At 50.6% G+C, this 12,895-nt stretch overlaps 1 protein-coding gene across 4 annotated transcripts in view; it reads left to right on the top strand.

The window, feature by feature from the left end:
• The first annotated feature begins 713 nt into the window (after nt 1-713).
• The window catches only part of LOC127681705 (calmodulin-binding transcription activator 1), a 49,531-nt gene continuing 37,349 nt past the window's right edge, over nt 714-12,895 (top strand). For 2 of the 4 annotated variants that reach the window (XM_052178254.1, XM_052178250.1), the window contains exon 1: nt 714-858. The gene's annotated coding sequence lies outside the window, so the exon portion shown is untranslated. The remainder of the gene's footprint in view (nt 859-12,895) is intronic. The other 2 variants (XM_052178256.1, XM_052178255.1) reach the window with 1 other exon arrangement.

Here is a 12,895-nt window from a genome sequence, read left to right as displayed (position 1 = left end):
AGAGTTGTGTTTAGCTTTGTAGCAGGAGGGCAAGAGAATATTTTGGCAAAGTATCCAAGTGGGTGATTACAGCGCTGTAAGTTGGGGAGAGCGAGGCCAGAACTAAGTAGGCGGAGGCCCCATGACTCCAGCTAAGGAGTTGAGCTTTGATCATAGAAATGGAAAGAACCTTAAACTCCCAGGGGGTGCAGTCACTGTCACAGCCCTGTGGTCCTCGGGCCCCACCTCGGACAGCGCAGTACCCCCTCCCCCAGCTCGCTGCATTGCAGCCGCCTGGGCCACAGAGTCCCTGAGAGTGGGCTCCCGCCCCTCCGCCCCCCGACGGCGCTGCGCAGCCAGGAGTTAGAGGAACCCGAGGCCGCGGCGGCCCGTCGGACTGGGAGACGCCCTGCCTGCGAGGTGCATCCAGGCTGGAGGCTAATGGAGCTGTCGCGATGGCAGGGCGGCGGCTCGGGCCCCACGCAGCCCCACGCGCGCGCGACGCCCTCCAGGCCCGGCCCGACGCCGTCCAGCGCGACGCCGCCAAGCTGGGCGCAGTTCCGGCGCAGTCCGCGCGCCGAGCGGCTCCGCGCCCCACACCTGCTTCTGCCCAGCTCCGGGTGACGTAGCGCGCTTCGATTGGCCCTTGCGGTAGTGGAGGCGGAGCCGGGTGCGGTGAGCTCACCGCCGCGCCCCTCCATTGGCCGTGCGGGCGCACTCGGGCTGTGGCGGGGAGACCGCGGTACCCGGAGCCCAGCGCACCGTTCCAGCGGCGGCTTGTGGAGTGGAGCGACTCGGGCGGGGCCGGGCGGGGCGGAGAGCCGGGCACGGGCGTCTGTACGCCGGACCGACCGAGGGTGACTGTGCTCCCACGTCCCAGTGAGTGTGCGCCTGGCGGAGGGGCGAGGGCGGAGGCTGGCGCGCGGGCGTGGGGACAACACGCGTGCTCGCGGGGGCGGGAGCGAGAGTGAAGAAGGAGAGCGTCGGAGGAGCTAGGTGCAGGCACGCGTGATTCTGAAGCTCGTGGGAGGCGAAGCCATTCGGGTTGTCTCTTTACAGGCGCGGCGGTGAGTGCGCGCGTGTTTATGGCGCGAGTGAACCCTGGAGTGTGCGTGGGGACCTGGTGTTGTGGGGGCGTGTTTTGGAGTGGGGCAGTGCGGTCGCAGCAGCAGGTAGGTTTGAGTACTGCGTGTGAGACGCGTGTGCTGTGGGAGCGAGTGGGAAGCGCGTGTGGGTGGTTGGATGAGCGTGGGGAGCCGAGCTGTGTTTCTGGAGCGATCGCTGGTGCGAGGCCGTGTTTACAGGAGGGCGTGTGTTTGGGCGAGCGTGCGCAGAGCAGGTGTGAGACACGCGGGCTCGTGGGAGACGGAGTGTGTTTACGTGCGCCAGGGAGCGCGCGGGGCCGGGCGTTGGCGCGCGTTTCTGGAGCGCGCGTGTTTATGTGCGGTGCGGCGGGGGCGCGCGGGCAGGGGGCGCGCTCCTGCTCTGTCGCTGCGCTGAGCTCCCCTTCTGTCCGCGGGCCCGCGCCCCTTGCCTGGATCCCTGCCTGCGGTGCATGCAGCGAGGGGCGGCGAAGGCTGCTTTGTTTTCCTTGCGCCCCAGGCCGGTGGAGAAAGTAGGTGTGGAAGAACTTGCTGAGAGCTTGGCTTACCTGCAGCCCCGAAGCAAGGGCGAGGGGGCACCTTTTTATTCATGGCCACCCGTTTAGATGCCCAGGGTGGGTCGTCTTGCTCTTTAATTCTCCGTGGTATGCACGGCGTTAGAAGTAACATTTAACCATTGTCAAAACCCATTGGCTACTGGAGAACAGCGGGACCCACTACTGAGTCTTGTGCATTGTCTTCTTGTTTCCCCCATCCTGCTTGGTCCGCCTAACCTGAGGTAGCAATGAGGATAGCAGACCAAGTAAACAACTCGGAAGGAAGGCTCTCCGAGCTCCAGAGTGCCTCTTACCTCCACTTGGTTAAACAGGCTCCGTTTCTCCTCTCAGAGAAGCCAAACTCACATATTATAACTGTGCTCCCAACCAGTTTTGTGGTAAAATGGATAAACAGTAGCTGGATAGAGTTTCCCTCCCGTCTTTGTGCACAGAAGCTATTACTATGAAATCCAGTAAAGAAAAACACTAAGCAGCTCACAGTGCTTTTCCTGGTATGTGTTCATAAATAAATCATTTGTTATTTGAAAACCAGATTTACTAGGTAGCAGATTACCTTGTGGGTCTTTTTCTTTTTCTTTGTATTAGATTTAGGGAATGATAATCTTTAATGTTTTAGAAGACTGCGTTTGGCTAGTAGTGGGGGGGGGGGAAGCACTGAAGTCATGGCTTAGGAACCCCAGGGGGGTCTTGGTTAATTCCACTCTGGACAAACCAAGTGTATCCATAGATCATTTAAGGAAAGAATTAACAGGGTTGCATTGTTTAAAGCTTTTAAATTTCAGGCATGCCGGTTCAGACTTTCCCTCAGCCCTGTACTCAGCACTGAGCTGGATCCTCCTTCCTAGAATAGCCAGACACTGCTAGGGTTGGGCTGCCTCAGGATTCGTGGATAACAGGTGGAACTGAGCATTCTTTGTTTCGCTTGAGCAAATCAGGCTGAAGGATCAGTTGCCAGTGAAAGTATCCGACCAAGAAGGCGTGAAGCTCTTACTGACATCTAGGATTCCAGGCTCAGTTCTGGAGAGGCTGGTCCCTGGCAGTGTGGGACATGTAAATTGGGGGATCTAGAGTTTCCTTTGAAAATATGTCATAATGACTTCGGGTGTGCCACTCTTTCTGACGAACTTGGAAGTTACTGTACTGTGTGTATAGCCTGCTTCTCCCCCACCCCTTAAAAAAAAGAATGTTTAAAGAAAATTGAGTACGTTCATACAAAACACAGTTTTCCATGCTTCCCAGTAAATATCAGGGGAGACCATTTTGTTAGGCACAGCCCCGCAGGGTTTTCTGGAAGCCTTCATCTTTTCCCAGCCTGATGTACCCGCCTTCTTCAGCTCCTCTGATCACTGCATACCCTTGTGTCTTTTCATATTTAAAGGGTGTTGCTTTTTCCAGTTTAAAGTGATTGAATATTTGTGCCCCTTTGATATTTTCAAGAGAGGGAGTCTCAGTCTGGTGCCAGGTCTTCATTATTAAACATTAGCAGAGCATCCCGTCACGGTGCCCGAGCCTAATGTCTGGGAGCTGATTTCAGTTACGTATTTCTTTGCCAAAAAGCTTCTTCTTGCGGCCGTGCGTGCTGTGGTGTATTTGCTGTGGTGTGTGCTCCCCTTCCAACGAGGGGGGAGGGACTTAAGGGAGGCTACTGAGATATAGATTACACATGAATCCAGATAAAAATAGATGAAATAAAAGAGGATTAGACAGGAAATTGAAGGCTCAAGAGAGAGCACTGGGAAAACTATTGAAATTAGTAAACAACGTTGTAAAAATCTTACACACTTCCTAGGGGTTGGCCAACAATTGTAAACCAAAGCAACCCTGTGGGTAATTTTATCTTTCTTATTCTTTTAAGATATGTATTTCATTTAAGGTCAGACAGCCATGGAGTAATTTTAATGACAGTGGGAGAAATCCAGATTAAGTGACATTGATGGTCACATGTTAATATTAGCCACATTTAGGAAGTGCTTATTAGCCTGCTAGGTGACACACCTGGGTATTTCACCTTGTGTCTTGGGGGCCTTGGTGCTTAGATCTGTAGGAACAGGCTCACCCTCAGCAAAGCACCGGAAGGTCCAGAGCCAGGTGACTTCCTGCTGTCCCCACTGCTCTTACACTTGGGCTGTCACACAGTAGGCATCTCCGCTGCTCTTACACTTGGGCTGTCACACAGTAGGCATCTGCTGCTCTTACACTTGGGCTATCACACAGTAGGCATCTCCGCTGCTCTTACACTTGGGCTATCACACAGTAGGCATCTCCGCTGCTCTTACACTTGGGCTATCACACAGTAGGCATCTCCGCTGCTCTTACACTTGGGCTGTCACACAGTAGGCATCTCTGCTGCTCTTACACTTGGGCTATCACACAGTAGGCATCTGCTGCTCTTACACTTGGGCTATCACACAGTAGGCATCTCCGCTGCTCTTACACTTGGGCTATCACACAGTAGGCATCTCCGCTGCTCTTACACTTGGGCTATCACACAGTAGGCATCTCCGCTGCTCTTACACTTGGGCTGTCACACAGTAGGCATCTCTGCTGCTCTTACACTTGGGCTGTCACACAGTAGGCATCTCTGCTGCTCTTACACTTGGGCTGTCACACAGTAGGCATCTCCGCTGCTCTTACACTTGGGCTATCACACAGTAGGCATCTCTGCTGCTCTTACACTTGGGCTATCACACAGTAGGCATCTGCTGCTCTTACACTTGGGCTGTCACACAGTAGGCATCTGCTGCTCTTACACTTGGGCTGTCACACAGTATGCAGGCAAGAGGCTTTTGCCTTCTGGAAAGTCACTCTTTAAAACTGACAAGACAGCTTTAAAAATAGTGGCCTTCAAAAAGAAAAATGCAGGCATGGAAGGGGCTAGTTCTATGATCTTTCTTTACGCTTCATTTTAGAGAAGTCCTTATGAATTAATTAAGGTTTTGGCAGTATGGTATCTTCCATTTGTCGAATTTTGCATTGTTGTCTAAGACAGGCATAGTAGACATTCCATGTGGAGAGATGGGCCCACCCTTCAGAAACATCTACTGTATACAATGTTTCAAGCAACTTGTAACTGATAAGAACTAAGCTGCAGACTGTAAATATAGGAAGAGCAGATGTTTACAGTAATTAAGCTGCTGATAAGCTTAACATTTATTTTTTGTGTTGTAGAAAGCAAGTGTAAATAAATAGGGTTTTCCATTATTTTAAACTAGGACTTGTTAACTTCCTCAACAGCCATTCCTCTGTCCGGCTTTTTTCTATCTCCCCGTGTAACAACACCACCCCCCCAACCACCACCACTGCCCTTTACCACCACCATCCAGGTCTGAGACTTGCCTGCTGAATAAAGATCTAGTATTGCAGTCAGGCAGGAAGCTTCCGTACATCAGCAGGCCATGTTAAAGTCTGTGTGAATATTCTCTGAGCTTGACTTGGGTCACTCCTCATTGACTTAACCTTTTCCAGTACCTGGATTAGATAAGTGGCTGGCCTCTGTGCCATTTATCCAATGTGTAGTCTCTGGCTACAGCTTCCTTCCCTGACTCTCCCTGGTGTGCTACGATCTAGGAGTTGAAACTTGACGCGCACCAATAAAGACATGGGTCAGCCTTATGTGCCTCAACAAACAGTGCCAGGATCTTGAAGTGAAAATATTCTTTAAGCTTGAAACCAACAGGATCCTATTTATACATTAGGTCTGGTCTTGTCGCTTGGCAGTCTAGACACAGACGTCACATGATCTCCCACTGAGGTCAGTTCAAGGTCTCCACTGGATGTGAGTCCTTCTTAAGTGGTCCTGAGGTAGCCCTAAAACCCTGGACACCATACCCATGGCAGGCGGCTTAGGTCAGACATGTGGATCATCTTCCCGGGTTTCTTACGGTTGGCGGGGGAGTTTGCTGTCCAGGAATGTGTATAGGCGACAGCTGTTTCGTGTCATATCATAGAGGAAGAGGGGACTGCATCTTCACTTTGTCACTGACTGAACTGGTAGGGACTGTCTTATATCCCTGCGTCTCCGTCCCTTACCTAGCTCCCAAAGCTGGGAGTGGTTGAAGAAGTCCGTTCAGTGGGTCAGCACCACCAATTTTTAAAATCAAAGCGCAGAGCACATGGGAAGTGTTTCTGTTTCAGGTATATGCGTGTCTGTTAGTGGATTCTGTTGCCGTAGGCCACAGTAAGAAAGAAAGACTCGAAAGGTAATTTCTAGACCACTTTTTCAGGTCTGGTGTTATATTGTGATTCTGCTCTATTGGGGGTGTCTTTGTGTCACAGCACTCGGCTGTAACGCGAGACTTGAAGAGTTAAGATTCTTCGAGACATAAATTCGATGACAGATGGTCTGCAGCTAGGCCAGAGCACAGTCTGCCTTTGCCATCTTTCTGATTTCTCTGGGTAATGAGCATCAAGTTGTGCTCTGGAGAAGTACAGCAGCTTGTTTCTGCCATAATTTACCCGGTTTTCTAGAGAAAATTATAGCAGCGTAATTATAGCACTAAAATATGGTTAGTGATAGGGAATATTTTTACTTATAAGTGAAAAACAGAACTTTCCTGGTATTTAGCAAAAAGACCATCATTTTACAGTCTCCACACACCTTTTCTTTTTTAAAAAATTAAACAAATTGAACTTTATTTTATGTGTATAAATGTTTTGCCTGCATGCATGATGTATGTGTGGGCCCAGTGCGTGCCTAGTGCTCAGTAGAAGCTATCAAGGCATCAGGTCCCCGAGGACTGCCGTTACAGCCAGTCGTGAGCTACCCTGTAGCTGGGAGTCTAACCTGGGTCCTCCGGAGGAGCAGCCAGTACGCTTAACTGACTAAAATTAGAAGGAGGAATCTATGAGGCGAGTCTGCTACTGTGTATGCTGCACATCCCTGCCTGTTAGGACACAAGTGTAGACCACTATGAAGTCAGTTCTCTGGACCAGCCTCTGTGGTTTCTAGGGATCGAGCTGGGATCTCCAGGTTTGCAGGGGAAACACTGTTACTTACAGAGCCATCCCACCAGCCTTTCTTTTAGCTGCAAATGACAGAAGTCCCTCTTGAACCAGAATATGTAGAAAGCAAGTCCCTGAGTCATATCAAGTCCAGGTTTGGCATTTTCTTCAGGGACACTGGGTCTGGGTACTGAGTAACTCTGTGGACTCCAGAGTGCTAAGGACTCTGTCTTCCTCTCCTGGCTCTGTAGTCTCAGGCCGGTATTCCCTGAAGCAGCCTGCTCAAAGCGCCGACTTTACACCCCGCCAGTTTAGCAAACTTGTCTGGGAAGAAGGGCTGACCTTCACATTTCCTGAAACGTCCCTTATTGGCACAGATGAGCCACTTTCTGGATTCTGGCCCAGCTGGAGTCAAGCCCCGGGCCTTTGTCCACTCACCCCCGGTACCCCGTAAGTACAGGCAAGAGTAGTTTTCAGTCCGGGCTGCTGTGACATTATACCCTCCGCAGGCAGCTTAGAAACGTAGTGGTTTCCACAGTTCTGGAGGCTGGAAGGCCCAGGTCAGGGTGCCCACGCACGAGGTTGATTTCTTCTGGGTGCTATCGTCAGCCTTTCATTTCTCACATTACAGAACAAGATGGTTTCCTGGGATCCCTTTAAAGGGTAATAACAGTCGTGTTCATAAGTACTCCATCATGACCTGACCACCCACCACAGGCCCCTTCTCCTCAGGTTACAGAATTTGAGCATGCGGCTTTGAGGAAGGCTCAGAAACAGTGTGTGCCCCCAGGGCCGTCTGTGGTCAGAGCGAGGGAGGTCAGTCAGGTGGGCACGCTGTGTGGGGACTGACACTTCGCGATCCTTACGCCAGCTTGTCGCTCAGAAGCCACAGAGACTCCGCAGTAACGCCCCACTCTGTGTTCTCACTCCTGTCCCATTTTAAATGAGGAGACACGCCCGTTCATCAAGTCCTCGGTGGTTGTTGACCAATGGTCCTTAGGACCATTTTCAGAAAATGCGATTCGGTTTCTTAACCTCACACACTTGTGGTTTGGACCTCCCAACAAAGATTGTATTTAAGTATCTTGTGAAAGAAACCATTGATTGTACTCCAGCCAGAATCAATGCCCTTGGCTTTTGAATGTGCGAAAGGTGTTTCGGTTCCTACTGTAAAAGACCAGGGAGAGCAAGCTGTGATAAAACCCCATATCCAAGGCAACCCAGAGAGAGGTGGGGCAGTGAGCTGCAGGAGCAGAAAGTGAGTGAGTGAGTGTGTGTGTGTGTGTGTGTGTGTGTGTACGCTTGCTGTGCCTGTGTATTTCTGTGTTCTGTGCATGTCTATGTATAAATTTGTGCTAGCAAGTGCATTGCCTACAGAGGCCACAAGGGGGCGTTGGATCCTCTGGAGCTGGGGTTACAAGCAGTTGTGATTGTTAGCCGCACAGTGGGGTGCTGCGAACCAAACCTGTATCTTCTGAAAGAGCAGTAGCCCTCAGCTGCAGAGCCATCCCTCCAGTCCTTCTTCAGATTTTGATGCTAGGGATGGTCACGAATGTAGGCAGGTGACAGCTGTGATTCTGAAACCAGTGGCCTCTGTTTTGTCTGGTCTGCTGAGTGAGTGAAGTCAAGGACTCCCTTCTCACCCTTGGAGCACTGGGTGCCGTTCTTTGTGAGCGGAGCGTGCTTGAGCGGAGCATTTTTCTTCCCTGAGTCTTGATTTGCCCTCAGCTAATGTGTCAGTTGTATGTATTTTCACCTCAGCTACCTCAGCTTCCAGGATTGCAACATGCTAAGCAAGAAGGAGGGACTACATGGACTCTGGGGGAATAGACAGGGACAGAGATGGATGCCCAGGGACAGTGAGGAGGGAGAAAGGAACTGTGGGATAAAAGTTGGCAGTAGAGGCTGTCCACCGCTTTCCACGGCTGGTGTCCATGGCTGCTGGAGTTCATTATTAACCATTTGTTCTTTTTTTTTCCTTTTTTTAAAAGATTTATTTATTTCATTTATATGAATACACTGTAGCTGTCTTCACACACACCAGAAGAGGGCATCAGATTCCATTACAGATGGTTGTGAGCCACCATTTGGTTGCTGGGAATTGAACTCAGAACCTCTGGAAGAGCAGTGTCTTAGTCAGGGTTTCTATTCCTGCACAAACATCATGACCAAGAAGCAAGTTGGGGAGGAAAGGGTTTATTGAGCTTACACTTCCGCATTGCTGTTCATCACCAAAAGAAGTCAGGTCAGAAACTCAAGCAGGTCAGGAAGCAGGAGCTGATGCAGAGGCCATGGAGGGATGTTCCTTACTGGCTTGCTTCCCCTGGCTTGTTCAGCTTGCTTTCCTATAGAACCCAGGACCACCAGCTCAGGGATGGCACCACCCACAAGGGGCCCTCCCCTTGATCACCAACCAAGAAAATGCCTTACAGCTGGATCTCATGGAGGCATTTCCTCAAGGGAGGCTCCTTTCTCTGTGATAACTCCAGCCTGTGTCAAGTTGACACACAAAACCAGCCAGTACAAGCAGTCAGTGCTCTTAACCACTGTGCCATCCCCTTGGTCCATTATTTAAGTGTCCCCCACACCTTTACAACTGTACTCTGGTTCAGGAAGTCCGTTCTGGGGACTTGTATGACGGTAACAGAGCAGGGCTGCCCCACGTGTGCTTGGGGTCAAGCTCTGCACCCCTGTAGTGGACACTGGCTGCTTTCACTTTTCTGCCTCACCCAGAAGGCCAGGCCCCGATGGAGGTTCAGACCTGGCCTAGGGTGTGGGTGCTAAGTACCGCAGTCTCCACATGGAGCGAGTACTTCGCAGACGTGGATTTTTTTCCTTGTTCCGGTGCAGCAGATGGAGCCCAGGACAAAACAACCATCTTGGAAAGATGCTGAGAACCTAGCACTTCCTAAAACTGTTTGTTCTTCACAGAGTCTCTCAAGAACCGTGCTGAATTTAACAAAATGTATCCCTTTATCAGAAAGACTTGTGTCAGATTATAAAATACCGTTTTTACGTCTTTTATCTGTTGAGACTTACCTGTAATCTGGCCACTATTTTAGGGATTATGGCTGTTTATTTCTAAATTATTTTAATCGACTCATCTGCAATGTACTTTGCCTATATTTATCACAGAGTTTATAGCATTGTGAAAAATACGGCTGTTAAATGTCCACGTTGTGGGATAGAGGTATGCCATTATAGAACTCTGCCTTACAAAATAAAAGCGTAGACTAAGATATGGCGGTCCGTGTCTTTAATCTCGGCACTTGTGAGGCAGGGTTATCAGAGTGCGTCTGTGCAGGTGGCACCCCTCAGTCAGCTCTGAGAGCCAGGGTTTGCCCATTGCAGGCCCACCGACAGTGCATAGAGATTGAGTGTGGAACCGCAGGGGAATTCTTCCAGTCAATATGTGGCATGGTTTTTCAGATGCCGAAAACCACCAGGAACTGTGAGTAGAAGTCCTGACTGCAAGTGGCCAGGCTCCTCTGGCTGCTCCTCCCAGGTGCTCTATAAAGCAGCTAAGTCTCCACCTCTGCCTCCTGTAGCCTCCTTCCTCACCTTGCAGAGCATGGCTTTTAAGGTAAAAACACTAGAGATTATCACAGTCTTGGTGAGCTGTCTTGTTTGTTTCAGACGCTGGGTCTTTGTTCTCTCTTCAGTGGGATAGACAAAAAGATGGCCGTGCCTGGTGAAGGGCAGGAAGTGGGAGGGGAATCTGGAGGTGGAGATAGAAGGATCAGGAAATGATGGTCATTCTTGGCTAAATAGTGAGTTTGCGGTATATGGCAGCCAGGATCAAACAAGTAAAACAACACAGAAGCCAGAAATAGGTTTTAATAACTCGGTTAGAAAAACAGACCACCATAGAAATGGCAGTAGCTTGTTACTGATGTTCATTTGCCAGATATTTCTCAGTGTGTATTTTCTTCCCTCCCTGCCCCCCCTTTTTTTAAGACAGGGGAGCCGGGCGTGGTGGCACATGCCTTTAATCCCAGCACTTGGGAGGCAGAGGCAGGTAGATTTCTGAGTTTGAGGCCAGCCTGGTCTACAGAGAGAGTTCCAGGACAGCCAGGGCTATATAGAGAAACCCTGTCTCAAAAAACCAAAAAATAAATAAATAAATAAAATAAAAAATAAATAAAGACAGGGTCTCTACATAGCCCTGGCACTTACAGCATAAACCAGGCTAAACCTCACAGGGATCCACCTGCTTCTGCCTCCCCAGCGCTGAGACTTAAAGGTGTGCGCCACCACGCCCGGTTCAGCGTATGTCTCTGTTACATGCCCTGTATGCTCTGAGACCAGGGCCGGGCTGGACATAACCTGGTGGCCTGTCTACATTTTGTATATCAGACTACATTATCTTCAGCCAGAGACTGGGATCTCATGTTTTAGACCCTGGTTGGTTAAGAAAACGTGTCTTGGTTATCACAGCTCTGAAGCCCCAGTTCGGGCACAGTGGGAGTTCTGTCCCTCTTCCCCACACTCTCCACACAAGGATCTTAAGTGACTTACCGATTACACCGGTAACTGTGGGACAACCAACCTGTCTTCATTGGAGTACCCTGGTCATGCCTCTGACAGTCCTTCCGGCTTTGTCCTGGGTTTTGCTCCAAATTTCCTTCCTTCAAACCAGTTAGCTTTCCTTCCCATGTCTTCCTGTCTGCCCTCCAAGTCCCAGGCTAATGCTCCGGCTTTGAAAAACCTCCAGCTTTGGCATAATCTGCTCCCCACTGTGTCTATCTGATGTCTCCTTTTCTGTTTGTCATATTTCTTTTATTAACATATACTATACTCATCTGAAATTATGGGCTTCGTCATATATTGCATTTTCTCAGTGGCCTGGAACCATTGAGACCGCCTGTGGATTTGGCTGCCTTTTGGAAAGTTAGCATACTTAAAGGGGCGCTGTATGAAAGCGGGCGCTGACCCTCTAATCCTCGGCTGGAGCCCTGTTCTCTTTGGTTCTACTTTGCTGCCTTGACTCTCGGGTGGATCTGTCCTTTATTGACAGCAAGGACACTTCCTGCAGTACCTTGGGGCTCTTTCCAGCCTCAAGCTCTGCAGAGGCAGCCAAGCTCCAGGGCCCCCCATGGAACCTCAGAGGGGAGGATCCCTGGAGGAGAAGCTGCTGCTGCTCCTCATGCGCCCCTGGCTCTCTTACTGGGCGACCTCAAGAGGGAGAGAACCGTTAGGTTTGCTGCTCCTCGGGGCTGCCACACCAGCCGGCTGGCTTCCTCCAGCGGCTTCCCAGAAGAGTCTGCGGGCATTCCTAAGGTTCTCTCATTCAAAATTGTGTGGAACAAAGACACGGAGGAGAACTGGGGTGCCAAAGCCCCGCAGACAGAAGCAGGTGGAAGAGACACCCTAACTAGAATGGGAGTTCCAGAGTTTTTGGACCTCAGCGTTGGAGGGTTTTTTAAAAGTGGAGTATGGCAGGCTTTTTTTCCCCCAAGGCTAAATTTAGCAGTTGCTTTGGAAAATCGGAGTGGTACAGTGTGTGCCCTGTCGTGGTCCAGCCCTTCCTTCCCTTCCTTCGCACTTGGGCATCTTACATAGCTTTGCCAGGGAGGAGCAGCTTACTGGACCCTGGTGGCCCCGTGCATTCTGGGAAGGAACGAAGTGACTTCGCTTTCCCCATCTTTCCGAGCTTCCTGAAACATTTAGGAGACTTCCTAAGCAGCAATTACAGTTCTTTACTGAAATAGTCCCGGCCATACCTCCTCCCGCTTGGCCAGCCCTTGCAGCCACGGAAGCCAAAGGCTGTAAATGGACCGAGCGGCGGCCTCACGCTGCCCGTCCAAATAGCAACAGGGGGCACATGTGCGCTTGAGACACAAATAGCGCGTTTTAAAATAGCCGATGGTGTTTGATGGCTGCTCCTCCATTCACTTACCTGCCAAGGCAAACTTCCCCCCCCCCCCCCCAGCAACAAGACTCCAAGTGGCTCAGTGTGCATGGCGCGCCTCCGCCTGTGCCGCACTTTAGCTGATCTGCGGACATCCATGCCCAAGCACGCACCCGAGGCTGCCGTAGAAAAATGTATTCATTTATTTCACATCATTAAAAGCCCGTGTTCACACAGCAGCTTAACCTGACAGACTTGTTTAACATTTGGCAACTAATCTGCCTTCCGTGCCGGTGGGCTCCGTGCTGGTCGTTTTCAGAGCCCATTTCCCAAGTGACAAGGGGGGCACCCTGACAGTTAGGGGTCAGTGATATTTTTAGTGCGCAGCGCCAGCGGCTGCAGAAGAGTGACATTGCTCTGCTAGGAAATTCCAGCTTGTGTCTGTGAGGACGTCACATGGTTGG

This window comes from Apodemus sylvaticus, chromosome 3 (assembly GCF_947179515.1).
Source record: "Apodemus sylvaticus chromosome 3, mApoSyl1.1, whole genome shotgun sequence".
NCBI lineage: Eukaryota > Metazoa > Chordata > Mammalia > Rodentia > Muridae > Apodemus > Apodemus sylvaticus.
This window is presented reverse-complemented; position numbering and strand designations above follow the sequence as displayed.